Here is an 18,919-nt window from a genome sequence, read left to right as displayed (position 1 = left end):
CCTACCCATCTGTAGGTGCACCCCCATTTATAAGGATATCAAAAGGGGTAAAGAGAAAAGAAAATGGAGAACTACCAAATCCAAGTCATTGGATTTGTTCATACCATTCTGTCATCGATCACCGCGAAAAACGAGGCCTGCTTGAAGAAATTGACTTGGCCCTCTTGGGATGCGAACAGGCGTTTACGGGTTAAAGATTTTTTTGTAACATAGGAAGGAGGTACATAGCATCTCTTGTACAGGGAAGAAGCTTAGATCCAATCGAACTCCTGGTAGGAATTCCTCAAGGCGTATTACGGGTTTTCCGAAGGAAGGTACTAGCAACTTGCTGTGTCATGTCCGTTTTCGTTCTTTATTCTCAATTCTTCTTCTTTTTCTATTTCTTCTTTTTTTGATTCCATTCTAATCTTTTACAGAAACTCTTAGTTGTCCTTACGATCCCCCTTTCAACAACATACCGCCCAAAACTCGTGCTCCGAAAGAATAGTATGAGATAATTTGTATAAATGTATCGCCATGCTATTAATTTTCTTTCAGTTCTTTTCTTTCTAAGAGGTGGAATAGAATAACCCGGTTGAAGCGTAATGATCATACATCTGTAATGCATTGTATGTCCCATAATAGGTCCCATTCTTCCTTCTAGCCTTTCCCGGGAGTCGATGACTATTCATAGCTATTACCTTGACACCAAAGAAGAGTTCGACCCAATGTTTGATTTCTGTCCTAGTGGATCCTGATTCGCCATTCTAAGTATATTTCTTTTTTCCCACAATACAATAACCGAAGACTTTTGTCTGTAAATACTGCTTGATTCCATCCATCAATTTGCTTCCCTATGAGTTCGAGTCTCAATAAGAATGCTAGTTCTTACTGTTCATATGTTATGATATGAATATACCACACCAATTCGTTATGTCTGGATGATGAGATTCCATCGATACATAGCCAATTCCAATAGACTTATTGTAGGATCCCATTGGTGTGCATCCAGTAGGAATTGAACCTACGAATTCGCCAATTATGAGTTGGGCGCTTTTGCTCATGGAGCTATATTCTAGAGATTACAATCCTGAACAGAATGAGGATAATGTAATGTATTGGCAAGAATGTTAGACCGTAAAGAAAAGAAGCTATCATATATATATCCCATTGAAGTTGGGCCAGCCTTTTTCTGGGGGGTTCCATACTTTGGGGCTTTACGTTCGTTCATAATAATGTCATGCTTGCTTTTGGTACTCCGGAGAAAGAAATCTTAATCGACACCCATATTTGCTCAATAGATTCAATCTGCTCATGGTCAAACTGAATATAGGTTCGAGGTTCTTTTATCTTCAACAAGCGGCCTGGCGTTCAATGCTGTTAAATAGTAATGCACTATTCTTCACAATAGGGCCCGTAGACTGATTGGTTCATCATGCTATTGCTTTAGGGTTACATACAACTACATTGATCTTAGTAAAAGGTGCTTTAGATGGACATGGTTCCAAATGAATGCCGGATAAAAAGGATTTTGGTTATAGTTTTCCTTGGTCCGGGACGAGGTGGTACTTGTTATATTTCGGCTTGGGACGCCTTTAGATTGGCACTGGAAGCACATCACATTATGTATGGCAGGGTAACGTTTCACAGTTTCATTCATCTTCCACTTACTTATTTGCTGGGATGGTTAAGAGATTCTCTATGGTTAAACTCTTCACAACTTCTCAATGGGATAATTAGAATTAATCCTTGTTGGTATGAATAGTTTATTAGTCTGGGGGCGCGGATGTTCTTATTTGGACATCTTGTTTGGGCTACTGGATTTCTGTTCTTCATTTCCTGGCGGGGGGATATTGGCAAGAAGAATTGATTGAAACTTTAGCGTGGGCTCACGAACGCACACCCTTGGCTAATTTGATTGGAGAGAGAACCAACCCAGTGGCTCTTTCTTTCCATTGTGCAAGATTTGTTGGATTAGCCCTCTTTTCCGTAGGTTATATATTGACTTATGCGGCTTTCTGCTTCTACATCAGGCTAATTTGGTTCATTTTGTATGTGTTGTATCCTATCAAATCTCATTTCTTTGGGAAGGGGATCTTCATCGACCGACGTTGTTTTTTCATCGGAAGACCGAGAGCTAACGATCGAGACTTTCTTTGGGCTATCTAGACACATACTGACTTATACTTCGGGAAATGGTTCATGCATGCTTGTTGCCTGGGGGAAGGAAGAAGATCAAGTAAGGATTCAAATAGCCCTTTCTATTCATTTCTATGATCAGGACCCCCTTTCTTTCTTTCTTTACCATTCTCTGTATAAATCTCGACTATTCTATTTGTAAAGATATGGTTATAGGGGCGCACATTCAATCTTTCTTTGTCTATTAGTTCACAATTCTTCTCTTCGCGGGGTGGAGCAACTTGGTAGCTCGCAAGGCTCATAATCTTTCATGCACGAGTTCAAATCCTGTCTCCACTAAATCTCATTCTTTTGTCTCAAAAGAGGTTTGATCTTGGTAACTATAATGACTATTAATATTAGCTTTGTTTTCTTTACGGAGGGGAGGAAAAGAATTAGGGGAGGGTCGTTTCATTTCATTTTTGTATCAAGAACGAAGATATCGATGTACCGGAAAATACTACTTGTTCGCCAACCAACCCCCAGGAGAAGCAAATGCAACGGGCACACTAACCAGTAAGATTATTGAAGTACTAATTAATGAGCCAATTGAAAAGCAATAATCATCCTCCATATTATTAAAAAGACTATTTGATCCCTTAACCAGTCAGCCACCATTTTGATAAAATGTACCCGGTAGAGATTGAAATGTATTCTTCTATATTACTTCCTTCTTTTTTAAGACTTGAGCATGTATGGGATTCTCACATGTATTATGGCTTAGATCGGTTTGCTGGGTTGATATATTTTTTTGGTTAAGTCGATCTAATCCGGAGGAATGTAAGGAGAATCTACATTAAAGGGATTAATCAATAACCTTAATTTTCATACCATAGATAACGATCATGTGTTGCTCGCTCCTTTATCTAGGTACCACATGTTAGTTTTCCTTTAGTTCATCTCTGACCATCTACGAGGAGGTTCGTCATAACCTTCTCTTTATTGAGCATCAACGGGTTGGCTATTTTCTCAACCAACATTAATGTAGGTTGTTTATCATTTATGAATGCGAGGTTTGCCTCCCCGTTGCGCTTCTATTACGACACTCTACCACATAGCGTATGTTCCACAAGCGTAACACTTGATCATGCTCTTATCCTTCCAGGGGTTGGCATTTTCATGGGTTTGTAAGGTATTGTCATGATCTCCTCGGTCGCAATGCCATGTCCTTGTTATGTGGTATTTACAAAGCGTAACACTTGATCATGCTCTTACCTTTGCCACATCCACGACCTTTACTTTCATTGTTGTGGCTGTCATGTCCTTTCGTACCTAAAAAGAAAGAATCAATCGCATCTTTCCGTTTCGTCTGTGCAAGCCACTTCTCATGTGTGAGTAATCAATGTTTCTCCTTCTCTGTCATCGTAACTATGAAGTCTCTCCTCATGAATCTTAAGACGATCAACAATCTTCTCAACCTATATGTTCTTGAGGTCATAGCACTGATCAATGAAGGTAACAATTTGCATAAAATTTAGAGAGACAGCTTGAAGGAACTTATTGATGATGGAGATCTCCTCCACCTTGCCACCTATTGACAGATACAGCTAACAATCGTCAACAACTTTATGGCAAATTCGTCTATTGACTCATCATCCTTCATGCGGATAACCTCGAACTCACTCTTCAAGGTCGCATCTTTGCTTCCTTGACACGTTTCACACCTACATGCATTGTTTGCAACGTATCTCATACTGTCTTTTTCGAGTCTTTCTCTACCAACATGAGAAGAACGTCCTCCGAGGCTGCTTGGTAGATGGCAAGCAAAAGTCATCATGTCTTACGCTCCCAATATCCTCACCATGCTCAATGGCATTCCACACGCCTTGTGCCTGTAAGTTAACACACATCTTTATCAACCATGTTGTGTAGTTAATTTTCGTGAGTAACAAGTACGGGAGCATTACACTTTTCTCCTGTCCACTCTTTATCATCGTCATATTTCCTCTAGTAACTTTATATGATGACGATATTAATTTCAGCATCCTATCTCTTATACCAAACGTTGGATATGACCCACGATCAAATTATACCTAAACAAATCAATAAAGTTGAGTGAGAATTTCTAAGAACAGAATAATCTAAACACGATGCTTTTCAATTCTATGTATTCTATGTATTATTGTGAATAAAGCATACATCTCATTACAACTACAGCTTATAGGAGTTCGAAATCAATAATAGATTTCCTAAACATTCCACATATAAAAATGTCTATCAATTTTCCTAAACTTTCATATGTGGTTCATCTAAGAGTACAAGCCACAGATAAGCCCACAATCTTATATGCTCTTTCATAATGGTACTATCTTCATAGCCACACACCTTCTTCCTCCTCTCATAAGCCTTCCCATTTCTAATTCTCTCTTGAACCACCCAACATTCACAAATCTCCTTCACACCATAACTCACATCTACGATGTTCGCCTCACCGTTTTGTTCAAGTTAGGAATGAGAAATATAAATAAAATTAGAATCGAAGGTGTTGTATTCTCATGAATATTCAAACTAGTAATTAATGTCTAAGAAAAAATATAAATTAATTAAATATTAAAAATATAATAAAATATACTATAAATCAAATCATAAATAAATAATATTAAAATATAATATGTAAGATATATTTTATAAATAATATATATTCTAAATATTATATTTTAATAGCTCGTTTCAAAAAATGGGGAGGCTCAACGGCGACGTTTTGAGCCGGAATTTCCAGCTTTTCGACGGCCGGCGGCGGCGCTCTGTTGGAAAATACGCCCGAAAATTCAATGGGCTTTAAAACAATTAATAACGAAGTTTTTAAATCGAGGGTGTTAAATGACTAAAATACCATTCTGTCGTTACCGTGACGACTAGTTCGTTTGAGGTAGTTGTCTTTGTTCTGTTGTGCCGTGAAACCTTGGACTTTTTGATAAGACCGTTAGTAACTCTGTCAAAGTAAACGGAAAGATGCTCCAACGGTCGAAATAAAATCGTGCAAAACGACAAGTTTTTTTGGTGGACCCCACTTTTGCAATGCGAGCATATCGTGCTTTTAAGTATAAATAAATTAAATTAATAAAAATACTTTTCATAATATATATACATAATGTCTGAACTTAAAAAAATTTAAAAATAGTATTTTATTTTAAAAATATTTTTTAATTAGAATTTAAAAAAAATTATTAATACTCTTCCATTCAAAAAAAAAAAAAAAAAAATTAAAACTCCTATTAAAATTTTAAAAATAACATTAATATTTCTACCTTAAAAGAAAAAATTGTCGTCAATATATGAACGAACGGTTTATAGATCATTTCCAAACCTTTTAATATTATTTTGAAAATTTATAAATATTTTTTTCAAATCTTTTAATATTATTTTTAAAAATTTATAAATATTTTTAAAATATAATACGAACTATAAAGGTATTTTTGATTTAAAAAAGTTAAAAGTATTTTTTTAAGTTAAAAAAAAAGTTTTGGTAAAAAAATATTTTTGAACTTTTTTGAAAATTTAAAGATATTATTAATTTTTTAAAAATTTAGAGGTATTTTTATACACAGTTAATTACGAGACTTCTTGAACATGTATTAAAACTCACGTAAGCATAATCTTGCTCGTGTTTGGACTCCAGATAACCTTAAAAAAAAACATTTTAATTAGGTTCAATACAAACTCGATAAATAACAATTTTTAACCTCAGAATGTATAAATATAAACTAAACAGAGTCGAACACAATAGAACAAAAATGAACAAAACAATCCCTCCTTAACTTTTACCATCAACATATCTCAAACTCATTCTTCTCTATACTATGTTGTTACTATCTCGACTTTGAGCTCTCCCTTTTTGCACTTCCTCTCCAGATTTTTACTATCAAACATATCTCAAACAAAACAATCCACCGTTACAGATATTGTACTCTTTGAGCTTTCCCTTTCGCGCTTCTCCTCAAGATTTTTAAAACGTCTCCTAGGGAGAGCTTTCCACGCTCTATAAAGAATATTTCGTTCCCTTCTCCAACCGATGTGAGATCTCACAATCCACCATTTTCGGGGCCCAGCATCCTCGCTAGCACTCGTTCCCCTCTCCAATCAATGCGGCCTCTCACAATCCACCTCCTTCGAGGCCAGCATCCTTGCTGACACTAATTACTCTCTCCAATTGATGTGAGATCTTACACTATTAATTTATTTTAATTTTTCTATATGCCATTTTCGGTAAGCATAACTCGAATAAATCCTCACTCCTTCAAAACTATACACTATAAAAACAGCCATAATTTCCAAAAATATATTCACATTGACTTTGAATTCATCGAAACTAACATCAAGAAATTACAAAGAAAAAGAAGAGCTAATGAATGTAATGTCATCTAACAGTAGAAGCCACGGCATGAGCCCACCATTTGAGATTATCCTTCATATCAATCTCATTACCAGGAAACCTCCATTTCTTCATCAATGGCTTCTTCAACTCCATAGCTTCCCAAGCTTCCGAAAGATAAGGCCTCAAAATTTCCCCACCCATCTCTTCTTCTCCTTCCTTCCGGCCTCTGATCAATGCCGGAACAATCCACGCCAAGCTAGAATCTTTATCCTCCTCCGTGAAAACAAATCCCATATCCATAAACCCTTTTACTCCTCAAATTCCAGCTCCGACAACCTCTTACTTTCCGACCATTTCATTCTCAACTCTGTTTTCCGCCGCCGTTCAGTTCCTCTCTGGCTGTTCTCCGGCGACTTGGCTCCGGCGATCGTTTGAAGCTTTGGTGAAAACAGAACTGAATTGGGTGAGTTGGAATTGGACATAAAACTCAATTTGGAGGTTAAATCTTCGCTTATTGACCTCGTTCGAAGCCGTGCGACGAAAGGCTCCTCCTCCGGCGACGGAGGCGGCGGCGGGTTTTGTAAGGGATTTTCTGGTTGTGGGTTTTGGGGGTTAGATGAAAAGGGGTGGTTGTTGAAGATTTCACGCTCGAACCAGACGGAATTGAAGAGATTTAGAACTTGCTCAAGGTCCATCAATGGCGGCTGAGAACAGAGGATTCTGTGTTGGGTTGTTTGGTTAATTGGGTTTTTGACAATTGAATGTGATTTTATATGCGAAGAGGCTAAAGACATTGATGATTCTAGAAATTTCCGTTGAATTGGTCAACGTTTTTACAAATTAAACTTGGGATTTGTGATGTTTAGTTCGTGTTTCATTTGCCTTTTCCAGGAAAGTATGTGTGGGTAAATTGTGTTGGCGTCACGTGTAAAATGGTGTGGAATTTGTCTTCATTTATTGCACTTAAGAATGTGTTTTGGACCTCCGATGATCACGTGATCGGAATAATTCGGATATAATTCGGATAGAGTTCACAAGTAAACCCGACCAAATTCTTTATATTCGAGTTAAGTTAGTTGGGTTGGGTTGTCGGTTTTTTTTAATTATTTAAAAGTTATTTAAAAATGAAATTTGTCTTAATTTATTGCACTTAGGAATGTGATTGGATGCATGAACTAAATTTGTCCTTCATAAATCCTTTCTTTTTACTCTAACAATACCCAATAGAAATTGTAATGTGGATTTAAAAACATGACATATCATCCTATGATGTCCGAGAAATTAGAGCATTTGTTATTGTCAAAATTCGGAAAGGATAATACATTTAACCTTTACGTGATAACTACGATAAAAGTTATTTAAAAACGAAAGAACGTCCAAATGTGTTTGGTGTTTGCCTAACAGATTTACATGTTTGAGTTAGCTAGGAGGAATTTAGCATTACAATGATGTAAGGAATTAGGAAGAGTTTTCATTTTTAAGTTGAAGACGAGTGTTTATCCCTTTTAGGGTTTTCGTTAGCTCCTTTTTGAATTAGGTCACAAGAAGATCGAATTGAGCTCGACTATAACGTCTCATGCCCAGGATTCAGATCAGGGTTAAGAATCCAAATTTGGCACTTGATGGCCCCGACATTCTCCTACGACATGGTCACGTTACCTACTCTTCACTTTTTAAGAATAAAAACCATTCATAGATCAACACGACTCTTTCTAATATAATTATATTTTTCACTCTAAGTACCCATGATTCTCTGATTAACAATTTTGTTTATGCATGACATGAATGCATGATCCAACCCCTCTCCATTCAATAAGAGGGTGAGACTCCATTGTAATGACGTTATTTTCCTTCTACAATAGAATCATTGACATATGCATGACATGACCTTTTTTTATGCTGAAAACTTAAATGATTTCATAAACCATGTTATGAACTTAAACGGTTTGAAAATAAAATCCTTAAATCAATCAAAAAAACATATAAGAAACTAGAAAAACACAATGCCCTGATCTAACCTAAGGGTTACAAAATAAATACAAATATAGTTATCCTAACATCGGTTCCATGGTCTTCACGCATCGCCTCCGTCATCCATATAAGGGTGTCTTGCTTTTACCTTAAATGTAAGAGTAGCACATGACTTGAGTATTTTAAGAAATATAGTAAGTGATCTTATTATTGGGGTCATGAAATGCAAACACATGCAACAGAGTGAGACCTATCATTTAAAGCATTATTTCATTCTCTTAAACGGCTTTCCAATCCGAGCTAGGTTGGATGTGTAGTACTTCTCTACACACGACTCACACGTGCAAGCGTATGCCCACCAGGTGGGTTTGCACACTCTTTGGGCCTGCTCGACGGGCTAGTACTCGCTGATGGACTGTTGTCGGACACCCAGAGGGAATAGCGACCTTCATCGTATCATGGTAAACATGATGGTCATTCAGTCTCATAGTGTACTTATTATGGTCTGTCTTGTATAAACTCATTATAGGATACCTCCACTCACATGTATCCACATGTGCATCCACATGAACGATTAGAATCAAATAATTTGTAACAATTACAAAATGGGTTGTATCAATAGTTAAAACACGACAAGTCACTCAACATTATCTGTATATTATAGACCCTTTTAAGTTATTACTTGAACATGATCCTAATATATATCAACTACTTACTATTCAATATTATACTAATAATCTTGAATTTTTTATACCTCATGTAATATTAAATTGAAAATAAAATAATTAAAATTATTATTAAAAATAAAAATTTAATTACCAAATTTTATGACATAAATACCAACGAATGCATTTACATCATCAAAGACAAATATTAAAGAGAAAAAAGTTCATGAATGCAAAATAAATTCAAAATAGTTTAAGCTAATAATAACAAAAAGTCATGCTTTTATAAATAATTTCAAAATACCTTGTCTAGAATCCCGATGATCTTCTCTTTGGGCTTTCCCTTTCACGCTTCTCCTCAAGGCTTTAAAACACGCTGGTAAGGAAAGATTTCCACACCATTATAAAGGGTGTTTCCTTTTCGTCCCCAACCAATGTGGGATATCACAATCCACCCATCTTCAGGGCCCAGTGTCCTCGCTGGCACTCGTTCTTTCTCCAATCTATGTGGGACCACCACCAAATCCACCTCACCCCCCTTCGAGGCCAGCATCCTTACTGGCACACCGCCTCATGTCTACCCCTTTGGGGAACAGCCTCCTCGCTGACACATAGTCGGGTGTCTGACTCTGATACCATTTAACGGCCTAAGCCCACCGTTAGCAGATATTGTTCTCTTTAGGCTTTTTCTTCCCGGCTTCTCCTAAAAGTTTTAGGGAAAGGTTTCCGCACATTATAAGGGTGTTTCGTTCTCATCTCCAACTAATGTGGGATATCACAAAAAGAACTTGTCTACGTCTTAACTCGAGTCTTGAACCATCGAGACACGTATATCGAGTAATTTGCATCGGTGCATTACGGGGCAAATCTCCTTTGGCAGTAAGTTGATTGGGCATTAATCAAAAACCATCTGCCAATGGAGTAATTGCCCAGAAATCCATCCAATGCACTTCATGTTCATTGTTCATCTTCATTTCAATGCACTTTCTTTCATTACCTTCCATCTCTATATAAAGCTTTGGAACAAACCTTCACATCGCCAATGTTGATGATGTAGAGAGATCAGCATATTCTAAGCACAATGCTACCCCTTTCAAATATGTGTATACAAGTATAATGCTACTTGGGGATGAGATTCCCTTCTCAACTCTCCACTTCCCTAAATCATTCAACCACACAGCTCGGTTCCAAATCGTGTTCGAGATTAGAAATCGGGATTTTCCTTTTTCGAGATGGAGACCTGAAATAAACACGACTATATTAAAATTTAACTCGTAATCCAATTTTAATGACATGACACTCGTAATTAGTTGTACACTATATTAAAACTTGATTTGTATACTTGTGGTAAGCATTTTTAAGTGTGTCGAGTTTTTGGTGCTATTTTTACGCACGTTAGCTAGCATAGTGTCGTTGCGATGTAGTACCATGAAGCTATGTTTTATCTTTGGTTTTTTTTGTAGCGTTGGGACGTTGTGAGATCCCACATCGGTTGGAGAGGAGAACGAAACATTTTTTTTTTTTGTAAGGGTGTGTAAAATCTCTCCCTAACAACGCATTTTAGAAAACGTGAGGCTGATGACGATATGTAATGGGCAAAAACAGATAATATCTGTTAACAGTAAACTTTGGCCGTTACAAATGGTATTAGAGCCCGATACTGGGTGGTGTGCCAGCAAGGACGCTTGCCCCCAAAGGGTAGATTGTGAGATCCCACCAACGTTGGAAATGGGAACAAAATATTTTTTTATAAAGATGTTGAAATCTCTCCCTAACAGACGCGTTTTAGAAAACGTGAGGCTGATGGTGATACGTAACGGGCAAAAGCAGATAATATCTGTTAGTGGTAAACTTGGGCTGTTAAAATAGTATTAAAGCCAGACACTGGGCCGTGTGCTCGCGAGGACGCTGGCCCCCAAGGAGATTGTGAGATCCCACGTTAGTTGGAAATGGGAACGAAATATTTCATCGTGTTGAAATCTCTCCTTAACAGACCCATTTTAAAATCAGGAAGCTGACAACGATACGTAATGGGCTAAAGCGGACAATATCTGGTAGCGGTGTGCTTGGGCTGTTACAAACATCGTATTGCTTCCTTTCTCTATTGATCTCTTTGATTTCTCCGCGCTTCTCATTTTACTTGATTTCCTTCGATAACTCATTTAACTACTCTCGTTTATTCTATTTACTCAATTTCTACGAAAACATACTAAGTTTTTTTTTTTTTTTTACCATGACCAAATGTATTTCTCATTCAAATTCATGACGAAATACGCGTAAAGTTTCGATATAAACGATGGTTACGATTAGGAAAACGCTTCAAGTAAACCACTTTTTAAAGAGAAAAAGTAAAGGGAATGAAGAAGAGGTGATACTTTCACACCACTTTTTTGTTGCAAGAATTTCAACACTTTGTAAAGCCAAGAAACACAAAATTATATGCTCTTGGAATAATCCCTTTTGGTTGCAGCTCACCACCCTTATATTATTACTGTCACTGTAATAATTGTACTTACAAATCATGAGAATCAACCAAGTAAAACAACTATGTCACACACAACACTATATTCTGTTCATGAGTTCTTATTCTTATCCTTCTTTTGGCCTTTGGGTTATGCTGCCCCTTGGCCTCTTTTCTTTGCCCTTTGGCCACCTTTTTCTATTGCCCCTTTCCATGTCTTTAATCACCAGCCTTATGAAAGAGTTGTAAATATATAAAACGAAGAAAAAATTGAAACCATTTTGTTTATGGAAGAACAAGAACTTTAAATTTAAAATATTCAATAACCGACAAGAAATCATCCCCACATTTACTTTGATGATCAATATATAACAGCTCAAGTACACCCGTGGTAGACAGTAACTTCTTTGGACTTTTCCTTTCAGACTTTCCCTCGAAGTTTTAAAACGCGTCTGTTAAGGAGAGATTTACACACCCTTTTAAAGAATGTTTCGTTTTCCTCTCCAACCGATGTGAGATCTCATGCAATATGATCAAGAGTAAAGAAATTTTGTTTCTAAACTGAATTTTCGAACCACTTTACAAGATAGCTTGAACAAGACTACTTGAATGAGACTAGTATGCAATTCTAAAACAAGAAACGTGGAACAAGTTCATGGGTTAAGAAGTGTAAATACTCTTGCAAGATCAATCTAACTACGTTGTTGAAGAACAAGACCTTTAAATCTAAAATACCAAAGAACTCCCGAATGATAAGAAATCACTTCAAGTGAAAGTAAAATTTAGATTATCTTGTCGATCAAATATCACAGGACAAGAAAACTTATTTGAGTTTCAAATCACTTTACAAGCAAGATTGATCATGTCAAACAGTAATGTTGATTTTTGAAATAAAGTATTGTGTCAAACCATTTGAAAATTAAAAGGGTATTTTTGAAACCATTTTAAAAGTTTAAACATAGTATTAACAATATCTATCCAAAACTAACCATTAGAGTATTCTTTAACCTTTTTTTTAAGTTCAAGGGTATTTATTAGACTTCTAAGTTTAAAACCATTATTGAAACTTTTGAAAGTTCAGTGATATTTTTTAGATGAAGTGTGAGAGTCCCACGTTGGTTGGAGAGAAGAATGAAACACTCTTTATAAATGTGTGAAAATCTTCCCCCTAACAGACTCGTTTTAAAGCCTTGAGAGGAAGCCCGAAAGGGAGCCCAAAGAAGACAATATCTGTTAGCGTGGATCTGAGCCGTTACACAAAGTCGGGGGAGAAGGGTTAGGCTTAATCTGCACTGAGATATATATATGAGTTTCTTAGATAGCCACTCAGCAATCCTTCCACTGCTTGAAGGAGACAGACGAAGAAAAGATTTGGGAAATTTGGTGCTTAGTTTGTGTAATGATTGAAGCATGGATGAAGCTTTGGCTCAAGAACTTTCTTCCTAATCTCGAATATTCTTACCTTAAATCTTCATGGCAATGAAAATGATGGACAAAAAGAAGTAAAGGGACTGAAGGAATAGCAAAAGTGGCATATGCTTCTATGCCATTGGTTTATTTCATTAGCATATCCAAGGGGAGGTGCGGATCATGAGGATTTAAAAGGCTACTCATGAGGGTAGCAAGAGGTAGCAAAATCATAGGGTTGGGGTTGAGGAATGACAGTGTAATTCTCCTTTGGCAAGAACATGATCAAACCATTCATTTGATTCGTGCCAAATGCTAATGATAATGCATTTGTTTGTTTCTTTGCCAAAGGAGAATTGCCCTGCCATTTACTCTCCCACATAACTTTAACGACACATCAATGTTGTGAGATTCCACATCGGTTGGAGAGGAGAACGAAACCTTCTTTATCAAGGTGTGGAAAATTCTCTATCTAGCAGACACAGTTTAAAAACCTTGAGAGGAAGCTCGAAAGAGAAAACCCATAAGACTTGGGCCGTTACAGATGTAATGAAAGTGAGGGACCTACAACAATCACAAAACGTTCTGAATAATCGACCTGTTTGTCAAGTAGAGTCTCTCGAAATCTTCTTTCTTTGCCTTCAATGGCATCGGATAGCTATTTGGTTCTTCAAATTGTACTTATTTGGTGTTTGGGTTTTTAAAACTTTTTGTCTAATAAATTGTAATAGTGCTCACACCTAACCGTATTATCCTCATTTTGCTTTCCTTTTCACGATTCCCTTTAAGGTTTTTAAAATGCTTCTGGTAGGGGAGAGGTTTTCAAACTAAGAATGTTTTTTTCCTACTCCCCAACCAATGTTTTTCTCTTCTTCATTTGATGTGGGACCCCCTAAATCCACCCGTTTAGGGTCAAGCATCATTTCTATCATATCGCTTCATATTCATTCTCTTCTGGGCTCAGCCTCTTCACTGGCAGTCGTTATATAAATCATTGACCTATTCGTCAATTTTTAAAATTTATAGATCTACTAAAAACAAAATTGAAAGATTAAGATTTTACATGAAGTTTAAAGACTTGTTAGTTTTCTTTTTTAGGTCTATTTTACTATTAGTTTGATCTATTGCTTATATGTTTATCTCAAAGTAATATATATGTTAGAAAAATTGTGATACTCAAGGAGATTAAGAATATCTGAATTAGTTATCGATTCTACATTGAAATGATGTATGAGATCCCAGAGAACGAAACATTTTTTATAATGATGTGGAAACCTCTTACTAGCACACGGATTTTAAAAATCTTGAGGGAAAGCCTAAAAGGAAAAGTTAAAAAAGAACCATATCTGGTAACGGTGAGCTTGGAGAAAGGAACGAGTTACAGCGAGGTCGTAGGACCTCGAAGGGAGTGGATTGTGAGATCCCACGTTGGTTGGGGCATATGTTTCATAAATGTCCAAAGATCCCATTATTCGTACAAATGGAATTATGGGCTAGATAAAAGAGTGCCGGTGAAACCCGCCGCTGACGTCGGCCGGATTTGTGAGGTTCCAAGTTCTTTGGTGCTGCGGATGGTCGGAAAGTTAAGGAAGATGCTTCTTTAGTTCTTTTTATCTCATTCATTTGAGAAATCCCAGACCTTTCGATTTGATTCTTCTCAGGTAGTTTACACTTACAAAATGTTCTAAAATGAGATCCTATTTGGAGGGAAAGAGGAAACATTCTAGAATGTAAAAATCATTATTTTCTAACAAACCCATTTTAAAAATTTAAGGGGAAACTCGAATGCAAAAGCCTATAGAGGAGAATGTCTGCTAATGGTGGACTTGCGCGGTTATAAATGGTATCATCAGAGTCAGATTCAGAGTCGGATATCGGGCGGTGTACCGACGAGGATGCTGGATCCCAAGGAGGTGGATTGTGAGATCCCACATCGATTGGAGAACGGGTGTGAAAATGAAATCGCACGTCACATCAAAGATGTGGAAACCTCTTCATGTCAAATGCGTTTTAAAAACTTATCATCCCTTACAAACTTACAAACTTATCATCAAAGACTTTACTATAAATACTCATTCACCTTACAAACTTTTTCATCCCGACAATTCCAAGAAATCTCAAGCAAAATATATAACGTTCAATAATCTAGAAAAACATATATAACGTTCCATATCCAAGATTCAAACTAAAATTTGAAATTTTCTACTATAGCTATAAGGTAGTTTTGAAACATTTATTATTAACAAGTCAGATCCAACCGAATGCCGGCCGACTAAATCATCACTGGTACTGTAACTAGAATTGTCACTATGACTAAGAATGTTTTGATTCATATTATTAATTGATCCTTTACTTTCAATATGACCAAGACTATTGATTGATTTACTTAGCTTAGACATGTATTCTAACCAAATGAATCGAAAGATTCATGTTTGGTTCGGGAAGGGATCGTCGAAGTTTTCCGTCCTCCCGGGCTGGGCTCTCGCATGTCCTGGGTCCGATAAAGTCAGACTACCTTTAGATTTTATTATTAATATTATTATTATTAAGAATGTATGATCTAAATATTCTAAAAATAGGATTAAAAAACCAATATAGCATGGTTGACCAAAAAAATGAAGAGATAGAGAGAAGATTTGTTTAGATGATAAATAAGATGCCTTCCCCAACCAATTATTAAAATATTAAAATAATTTAATAATTTATTAGGATGAGTTTCACATGCCTTTTAATTTAAATATTTTTTTCTCAAACAAAACATTTTTAATTATGCTTTTTTTTTTTTATTTATTAAAAAACAGTAAAAAAAGAATTTTAAAATTAATATTGGTTTTTTCAATAATTATTTTTAATTATTGCTAAATCATTTGGAATCTATACAAAGTACACTCTAAATTAGTAATTGTTTTTTATTTTATTTGAAAAATCTTTTTTTAAATAATAATAATAATAATAATAATAATAAAAATAAAAAAGAAGTAGAAAAAACCAAACCCACATTACTTAAGAAGGCAACTGTTGCAGCAGATGACAAATCTGATCCATTTGACAATAACCACACTGTTTAACACACAGATCACCCTCCTCCTCCTCCTCCGCCGCCGCAAATGACGGCGGCTGCGGCGGCCACATCTTTGGCCATCGGTAGCTTCATTAAATGGAATTCTCTTTCAAAAGGAGATCTGCTTCTAACTCTCAACTGATCTGTATATTTTATGTCAATTTATATCTATATCTATATCTATATATATAACCCGAAACAATGACCCACTTCAGGTGTTATGTAAAAGCCATTATCGTCTACAACCTGACGTATGCTCAAGCCTCTGGCCCATTTAAAAAGTTTTTTTTAGAATATCTACCCCTCAAAAAGTGTAAATAGATCTGAAAATATCATTACTCAGTCTGAAATTAAGAATAGAATACAACATATTAATTAATATCTAAAATAAGAAAAATATAAGCTAACTAAATCTGGAAAATAAAATAAAATATCTTTATATTCTAAAAAATATTAACGAATTGCTTGACTAATTCAAACTATCAATAAGTTTGCACTAAATTTCGATCGAGAAATTTTCAATAGAGAGTTTGAAAGTAAGATTGAAAGAAAGGTTGAAAGTAATGTTATACGTTCTAAGCGAAAAAACATGATTCTACCGAAACATCATAAACAGCAATAAAGTGATATAATGCAAGGATGTATTGGGACGTATTGTCTAGGACGTCGAAGCCAATGAGAGAATTGTTCAATTTTTTATTTTCTTTCTTATATTCTCTAATTTGAACTCGTTTACTCCCTTTTGAAAATTAAACCTAACTCAAGTGTTTAATTTATAGTGTTGCAAACTTCGACCGTATGAATTCTCGATCGAGAGTACGTGTCTTAACCCGTGCGCTTATCTTGATCATATAAAATGATTTTATCTTGTGGACGATAATATTGAAAATATAAATATGATATTAATGTGTAATAGGGACAAAATTAAGAAATGACTTAGCAATTAAGGATGGCGTAGAAGAAAAGTGGATTATTGAATTAAATCCATTGGGTGCCATTTCCAAGATGGATCCATTTAGTTTAAAACAAAGGGATTTGAATTTGGAATTAATCCGACCTAGTCAAACTATATAATTAATTTATATGATTGCTTTTGATTGCTTGTTTCAGCCTCCATTCATTAAATAATAATTAAATTGGCGGTTTCTCTCTCTTTGGATCGACACCATAAGAGACGTGTTCACAAGAGTCGCTACTATTAGAGATGTTCACGGACATAAACGAAACGTTTTTTTATTTTCATTCCTGCCACCTATTTCATTTTTCATTTATTTTTGTACCGATCAGAATAGAAATTCTTCATGGATACTTTTTGGGTATTTTTAAAAAAAATCAAATTGTCTTGAGTAAAGGAGTACCATATCCAAATGAGAGTGATCCTAAGGATAAACGGGCTAAGAAAGGTTTAAAAGAATTGAAAGTCGCTACCCATACTATCAAGGTGCACCTTCTTTTTTGGTGGCTCAGTTATAAGAACTTTTATGGCTAAGCTTTGTAAGTGAATACAAAACATGCTAGAAGAACTCGTATTGGTCTGTGGGAATGCAAAAGAATTTTTCTAAGTAACATGACCACTTACCCACGAAATCAGTCTAATAGAACATAGAACATTTTTTAGAGATCTATACTTTTGTGAGAATGATGACTGAAATAGGAAGTAAAGACGGGTATTTCTCGAAAGCGTAACCTAATATAAACGAATTATGTCGTTATCATAAAGTTCTGGATCCGCCACGACTACAACCACGTGTTATTATTCGATTTGAGCCACATTAAACAATATTGATGGTAGTTCGCATTATAGTTGACTCTTTTAAATAATTTTGATTAAGGATTTTAAAATATGTCAATATTGTGAGAAATATATACTAATGTTACTCATCTTTATGCTAATTAAAACAATTAAAAGCTCATTAATTATGTTTAATATTACAACTAAGATTTATGCCAATGAAATAAAAGATTCTTCTTTGGAAGAATCTCTCTTCTCCTTCATTGTAGCCAACACCATGTGATTAATCCTTAATTAATTAGGTAGTTGTAATTAATTTAATAAAAATACTCTCGAAATTTACACTTTATCTATAAAAAAAAAATGTAAAAAATAACAAGTTTAAATTAAAAAAAAAAATGAAACTGTTAATTCTTTATTTAAAAAATAATTGTAAAACTTCAAAAAAAATATATATATATCCATTAATACCTTTTTTAACATGTTTTAAAAAAAGTTTAAAAATATATTTAATATTACCCATAATAGTTTAAAATTAATATTAACAACCTTTTCTTTTATAAAAAAAAAAAAATTCAGAAACTCGACATTTCAGTGATTATTTATAAATATTTTTTATGAGTATTTTTGAAACGTAATACTAACGATAAATGTATTTTTAAAAATTTTTTAAAAATTTAATAGTATATTTTAGTTTTTAAATTTTTTAATAATATTAATAAAACTTTTGAAAACTTAAGAGTGTATTTGAAACATTTTTTAAAAGTTTAAGGATATTTTTAAAATAAAATATAAACGGTAACAATATTCTTTGTTTTATTCCCTTCTTTCCCTCTTTAGTACCGAATCCAAGCCGACGAGATTACAAAAGGTACGAACGAGTTGGATAAACAGTTAAAGAAGAAAGGAAAGAAGCAAGAAGTATGTATAGTATATTTCTTTAGCTAAGGACAAGCCAAGCTAGAAGTTAGAATAGAATTGAATAAAGTAATGAATGGTCGAGATCGATATCGCCGGGCTAGTGCGGCTCGAGGAGAAGATAGGCAGCTCGAGTCTCCAGCACTTAATTCTTTGATAGAGACAGACCAACTGAAAGACAGATAGAGAAAGAAGCTTTACCTTGTTCAACAAGAATAGTCTGTGTTAATTT

The sequence above is a fragment of the Cucurbita maxima genome, unplaced genomic scaffold, assembly GCF_002738345.1.
Source record: "Cucurbita maxima cultivar Rimu unplaced genomic scaffold, Cmax_1.0 Cma_Scf00015, whole genome shotgun sequence".
Taxonomy (NCBI): domain Eukaryota; kingdom Viridiplantae; phylum Streptophyta; class Magnoliopsida; order Cucurbitales; family Cucurbitaceae; genus Cucurbita; species Cucurbita maxima.
This window is presented reverse-complemented; position numbering follows the sequence as displayed.